Raw genomic sequence first — 6,000 nt, 5'->3', positions numbered from 1 at the left:
CACAGCATATACAAAAATCAACTTAAATGAATTAAAGACTTGAAAGTAAGACCCGATTCCATAAGACTCATAAAAGAGAACGTAGGCAGTATGCTCTTTGATGTTGGCTTTAGCAATATTTTTTCAATCTGTCTCATCAGACAATGGAGACAAAAGCAAAAATGAACTGCATCAAACTAAAAAGCTTCTGCATAGCAAAGGAAACTATCAACAAGATAGAAAGACAACCTACTAAATAGAAGAATATATATATTCTATATATTCAACAATATATCCTAAGGGGTTAATATCCCAAATAAACAAAGACTCATATAACTCAACATCAAAAAGATATGTAAGCAATCTGATTAAAAAATTAGCAGAGGACCTAAATAGACAGTTTTTTTTCAAAGAATACATACAGATGGCCAACAGATACATGAAAAAATGTTCAGTGTCACTAATCTTCGGGAAATGCAAATAAAAACCACAATGAGACAGCATCTCACACCCATTAAATGGCTATTATCAAAAAGAAAACAAATAGCAAGGAGAAAAGGAAACCCTTGTACACTGTTTATGGGTTACAAAGTGGAGCCACCATGGAAGATTATATGGAATTCCCATTAAAAAATTGAAAATAGAGCTACATCCAGCAGTTCCACATTTGGATATTTATCTGAAGAAAATGAAAACATTAACTGGAAAAGATATATGCACCTCTATGTTCATTACTGCACTGTTTATAATAGTCAAGATTGTAGCAATGTTGAAAACAACTAAGTGGCCATGGATGGATAAAGTTTTAGTAGATGTATATAATAGACCACTGCTCAGCAGAGAAGGAAATCTTCCCATTTTTGACAACATGGATGGACCCTGAGTTTATTATAAGTGAAAAAGACTGATAGAGAAAGACAAATACCATTTGATTTCACTTATATGTGGCAAAAAAAAAAAAACCCAAACAAGCCCAGAGAAGAGGAGGGTGGCAGGTAGATGAAATAGATGAAGGGAGTCAAAAGGAACAAACCTCCAGTTATAAAATAAATAAGTCATAGGAGTGTACAGCATGATGACTGTAGTTAGCAATAGTGTTGCATAGTTGAAAGCTACTGAGAATAAATCTTAAAAATTCTCACCACAAGAAAAAAATTCTTTAACAATTTATGATGACAGATATTACCTAGACTTATTGTGGTGATCATTTTGAAATATTTAAAAATATTGAATCATTAATTTGTACACCTGAAAGTAATATATGTCAATTATACCTCAATTTTTTTAAAGTTTTTTTTTTTTCTGTATGAGATTGCCTCCTTTACTGAGCAGCAAGTCTGAGTTTAAGTGCAATAAAAATTCTTTTTTTTGTGGTATCTTCCACTCTGCTTCTATTGTTAAGTATTAAGTTCTTCCTTACCCTCTCATTTCTCCTGGCCAATTTCTATTTAGATTTTAACACAGCTATGTCTCACTTTCTCTACTTCTATTACTTTTTACTTGACTCATTTGTATGGGTTCTTCAGGACTCAGTTTGATGTCCTTAAAATTCAGGAAGCCTCTCTCCTCTGACCATCCTCTCCAAGGCTGAGTGGATCCACTCTGGGTTAATGATTATCATAGCACTTACCTCATGGTAATTATACTTTCCTGTTTTCCACTCTAACCTCCTTGAGGGCAGAGACTTGCTTTGTTCATTTTAGCATATCAGCATTCTCATAAAGAGTTTTTTCAAAGTGTACGAAATAGTAGTTCCAAAAACAAAGTAAAAAAATAATTCTAATGTTAGAAGGGGTTGCAAAGAAATAGAGGAAAACAATAGAATGGGAAAGACTAGAGATCTCTTCAAGAAAATTAGAGATACCAAGGGAACATTTCATGCAAAGATGGGCTCGATAAAGGACAGAAATGGTATGGACCTAAGAGAAGCAGAAGATATTAAGAAGAGGTGGCAAGAATACACAGAAGAACTATACAAAAAAGATCTTCATGACCCAGATAACCACAATGGTGTGATCACTTACACTCACCTAGAGCCAGACATCCTGGACTGTGAAGCCAAGTGGGCCTTAGGCAGCATCACTACAAACAAAGCTAGTGGAGGTGATGGAATTCCGGTGGAGCTATTTCAAATCCTGAAAGATGATGCTGTGAAAGTGCTGCACTCAATATGCCAGCAAATTTGGAAAACTCAGCAGTGGTCACAGGACTGGAAAAGGTCAGTTTTCATTCCAGTCCCAAAGAAAGGCAATGCCAAAGAATGCTCAAACTACCGCACAATTGCACTCATCTCACACGCTAGCAAAGTAATGCTCAAAATTCTCCAAGCCAGGCTTCAGCAATATGTGAACCGTGAACTTCCAGATGTTCAAGCTGGTTTTAGAAAAGGCAGAGGAACCAGAGATTAAATTGCCAACACCCGCTGGATCATGGAAAAAGCAAGAGAGTTCCAGAAAAACATCTATTTCTGCTTTATTGACTATGCCAAAGACTTTGACTGTGTGGATCACAATAAACTGTGGAAAATTCTGAAGGAGATGGGAATACCAGACCACCTGACCTGCCTCTTGAGAAACCTGTATGCAGGCCAGGAAGCAACAGTTAGAACTGGACATGGAACAACAGACTGGTTCCAAATAGGAAAAGGAGTACATCAAGGCTGTATATTGTCACCTTGCTTATTTAACTTCTATGCAGAGTACATCATGAGAAATGCTGGACTGGAAGAAGCACCAGCTGGAATCAAGATTGCCGGGAGAAATATCAATAACCTCAGATATGCAGATGCCACCACCCTTATGGAAGAAAGTGAAGAGGAACTAAAAAGCCTCTTGATGGAAGTGAAAGTGGAGAGTGAAAAAGTTGGCTTAAAGCTCAACATTCAGAAAACGAAGATCATGGCATCTGGTCCCATCACTTCATGGGAAATAGATGGGGAAACAGTGGAAACAGTGGCTGACTTTATTTTTCTGGGCTCCAAAATCACTGCAGATGGTGATTGCAGCCATGAAATTGAAAGACGTTTACTCCTTGGAAAGAAAGTTATGACCAACCTAGACAGCATATTAAAAAGCAGAGAAATCATTTTGTCAACAAAGATCTGTCTAGTCAAAGCTATGGTTTTTTCCAGTAGTCATTTACGGATGTGAGAGTTGAACTATAAAGAAAGCTGGGCACTGAAGAACTGATGCTTGAAGAGTCTTGAGAGTCCCTTGGACTGCAAGGAGATCTAACCTGTCCATCCTAAAGGAGATCAGTCCTGGGTGTTCGTTAGAAGGACTGATGCTGAAGCTGAAACTACAATGCTTTGGCCACCTGATGCAAAAAGCTGACTCATTTGAAAAGACCCAGATGCTGGGAAAGATTGATGGCAGGAGGAGAAGGGGACAACAGAGGATGAGATGGTTGGATGGCATCACTGACTTAATGGACATGGGTCTGGGTAGACTCTGGCAGTTGGTGATGGACAGGAAGGCCTGGCATGCTGCAGTTCATGGTGTCACAAAGAGTCGGACATGGCTGAGTGACTGAACTGAACTGAGCTGAAGAGTGGGTCTTACAAGACAGAGAGACCCAGAGAAAAATACAGGAACTCTAGCTATGGCTCTTGATATATAGTTGTTAAATTAGAACTGGGAAATATATCAAAAACTATTCATTAATTCAACAGATGAATGTGTTCAAATAGGTATTTGGTATCTGTGGAAGTATCTTTAGTTATACACAATTATGTATGTTTCAATTGTATTAGGTTGGGCAAAAGTAATTGCAGTTTTTGCATTGTTGACATTTGTCATTTGATATTGGAATACCTTCTTAAATAAATGTGATTATGTGAAAACATCATTTTAATGCACATTTCTCATGCTATGTTTTTTCCTAGTGATTTACTACTTGCTCTTTACTTTAGGCTAGGGAAACGATGTTAGACAAAAAGCAAATTCGAGTGATTTTCTTATTTGAGTTCAAAATGGGTTGTAAAGCAGTGGAGACAGCTTACAACACCAACAATACCTTTGGCCCAGGAACTGCTAATGAATATACAGTGCAGTGGTGGTTCAAGAAGTTTTGCAAAGGAGGTGAGAGCCTTGAAGATGAGGAGCACAGTGGCTGGCCATCAGAAGTTGACAATGACCAACTCAGAGCCATTAGCAAAGCTGATCCTCTTAAAACTTCATGAGAAAGTTCCCCAAGAATTCAACATCAGCCAGTCTATGGTCTTTTGGCATTTGAATCAAATTGGAAAGGTGAAAAGGCTTGATAAGTGGGTGCATGATGAACTGACTGAAAATTTTTTTAAATTGTCATTTCTTGATCAGATTGTGATATGTGATGAAAAGTGTATTTTATTTGACAACTTCTGATGATCAGCTCAGTGGTTGGACTGAGAAGAGGCTCCAAAGCACTTCCCAAAACCAAATTTGCACCAAAAAAAGGTCATGATCCCTAATTGGTGTTTTGCTGCATATCTGATCCACTACAGCTTTCTGAATCCCAGCAAAACCATTACATCTGAGAAGTATGCTTAGCAAATTGATGAGATGCACTGAAAACTACAATGCCTGCACCTGATATTGGTCAAAAGAATGGGCCCAATTCTTCTCCATGACAATACCCAACTGCATGTCGCACAACCAACACTTCAAAAGTTGAATGAGTTGGGCTGCCTCATCAGCCATATTTACCTGACCTCTTGTCAACTTACTATTACTTCTTCAAGCATCGTGACAACTTTTTGCAAGGTTGTCAAGCATCTTGACAACCAGCATCTTGACAACCAGCAGCAGGCAGAAAATGCTTTCCAAGAATTCATTGAATCCCGAAGCACAGATTTTTACACTACAGGAATAAACAAACAATTCTCATTGGCAAAAATGTGTTGATGGTAATGGTTCCTATTTTGATTAATAAAGATATGTTTGAGTGAATTATAATGGTTTAAAATTCACATCCAAAATCATAATTACTTTCATGCCAACCTAGTAATGAACAAAACTCAAAAACATAATAATTGTAACAATAGGTAATATTTATCAATGTCAGGTATGCTAGGCACTTTGCTGGTTATACCTTTTAATTTAATTTATATTTCTTCTATTTAATATAAGTAGAACCATCATAAGTTATACAGGGCAAAAACAAAACAACATCAAAGTTTTGGAAGTGTTACTGGCATATTAGCTAAAAACTTTGTGAAATCAGCATAGATTTTGCTTTGCAGCTTTCTGGACATATTACTTCTATTCTTCAATGTGTTCCATGTCCCTAGGAGACAGCCATCTGAATAGTGGGCTCCTGAAAAGTATTTAGTCATCCTTGTTAAAATAAGAATATCAACAAAATGATTAATAACATTTTGCATTGGTATAGTCTTTTTACCTTTCAAAGAACACCCATATGCAATACCTCACAGATACATCTTATAGAAAAGAGAGTCATGTTGAAAGAAAATAGAAACTTTTTGTCTCTCTTAAAATATGCGTGTGTGTATGCTATGTCCTGTCAGTCACCTGTGACTCCTTGCGACCCTATGGACTGTAGCGCACCAGGCTCCTCTTGATTCTCCAGGCAATACTGGAGTGGGTTGCCATGCCCTCCTCCAGAGGATCTTCCTGACTCAGGGATTGAACCTCTGTCTCCTGTGGCTCCTGCATTGCAGGCAGATTCTTTACTGCTGAGCCACTAGGGAAGCCCATCTTAAAATATACCTTGACACAAATTTGATTTCGATGAGCCCAAACTAAGATGATGTAGTTAAGCAACTAACTTCAAAGGCCTGTTAGTGCTCCCTCCTATGGGTAGGGAAAATGGGGTTGCTGAAATCAAGGGCCTGGTGGTCAAAGGGCATTACAAGGGAGCAGTGTGCAATTTTATAGGTTGTATTTTGGACAATAAAGGAGTTACTCTGGGGAAGAGAAATGTAATTTAGGTGAAACAGTATTAATTGAAATAGAACTATATACAATAACTTTGTGAGAGTGTTGTTTTTAAGTCCAGTTCTCACTTCAGTTCAGTTTAGTT

The sequence above is a fragment of the Capricornis sumatraensis genome, chromosome 2 (genome assembly GCF_032405125.1).
Source record: "Capricornis sumatraensis isolate serow.1 chromosome 2, serow.2, whole genome shotgun sequence".
NCBI classification, from domain to species: Eukaryota; Metazoa; Chordata; class Mammalia; order Artiodactyla; family Bovidae; genus Capricornis; species Capricornis sumatraensis.
The sequence above is the reverse complement of the archived record's forward strand: the minus strand, read 5'-3'. Positions refer to the sequence as shown.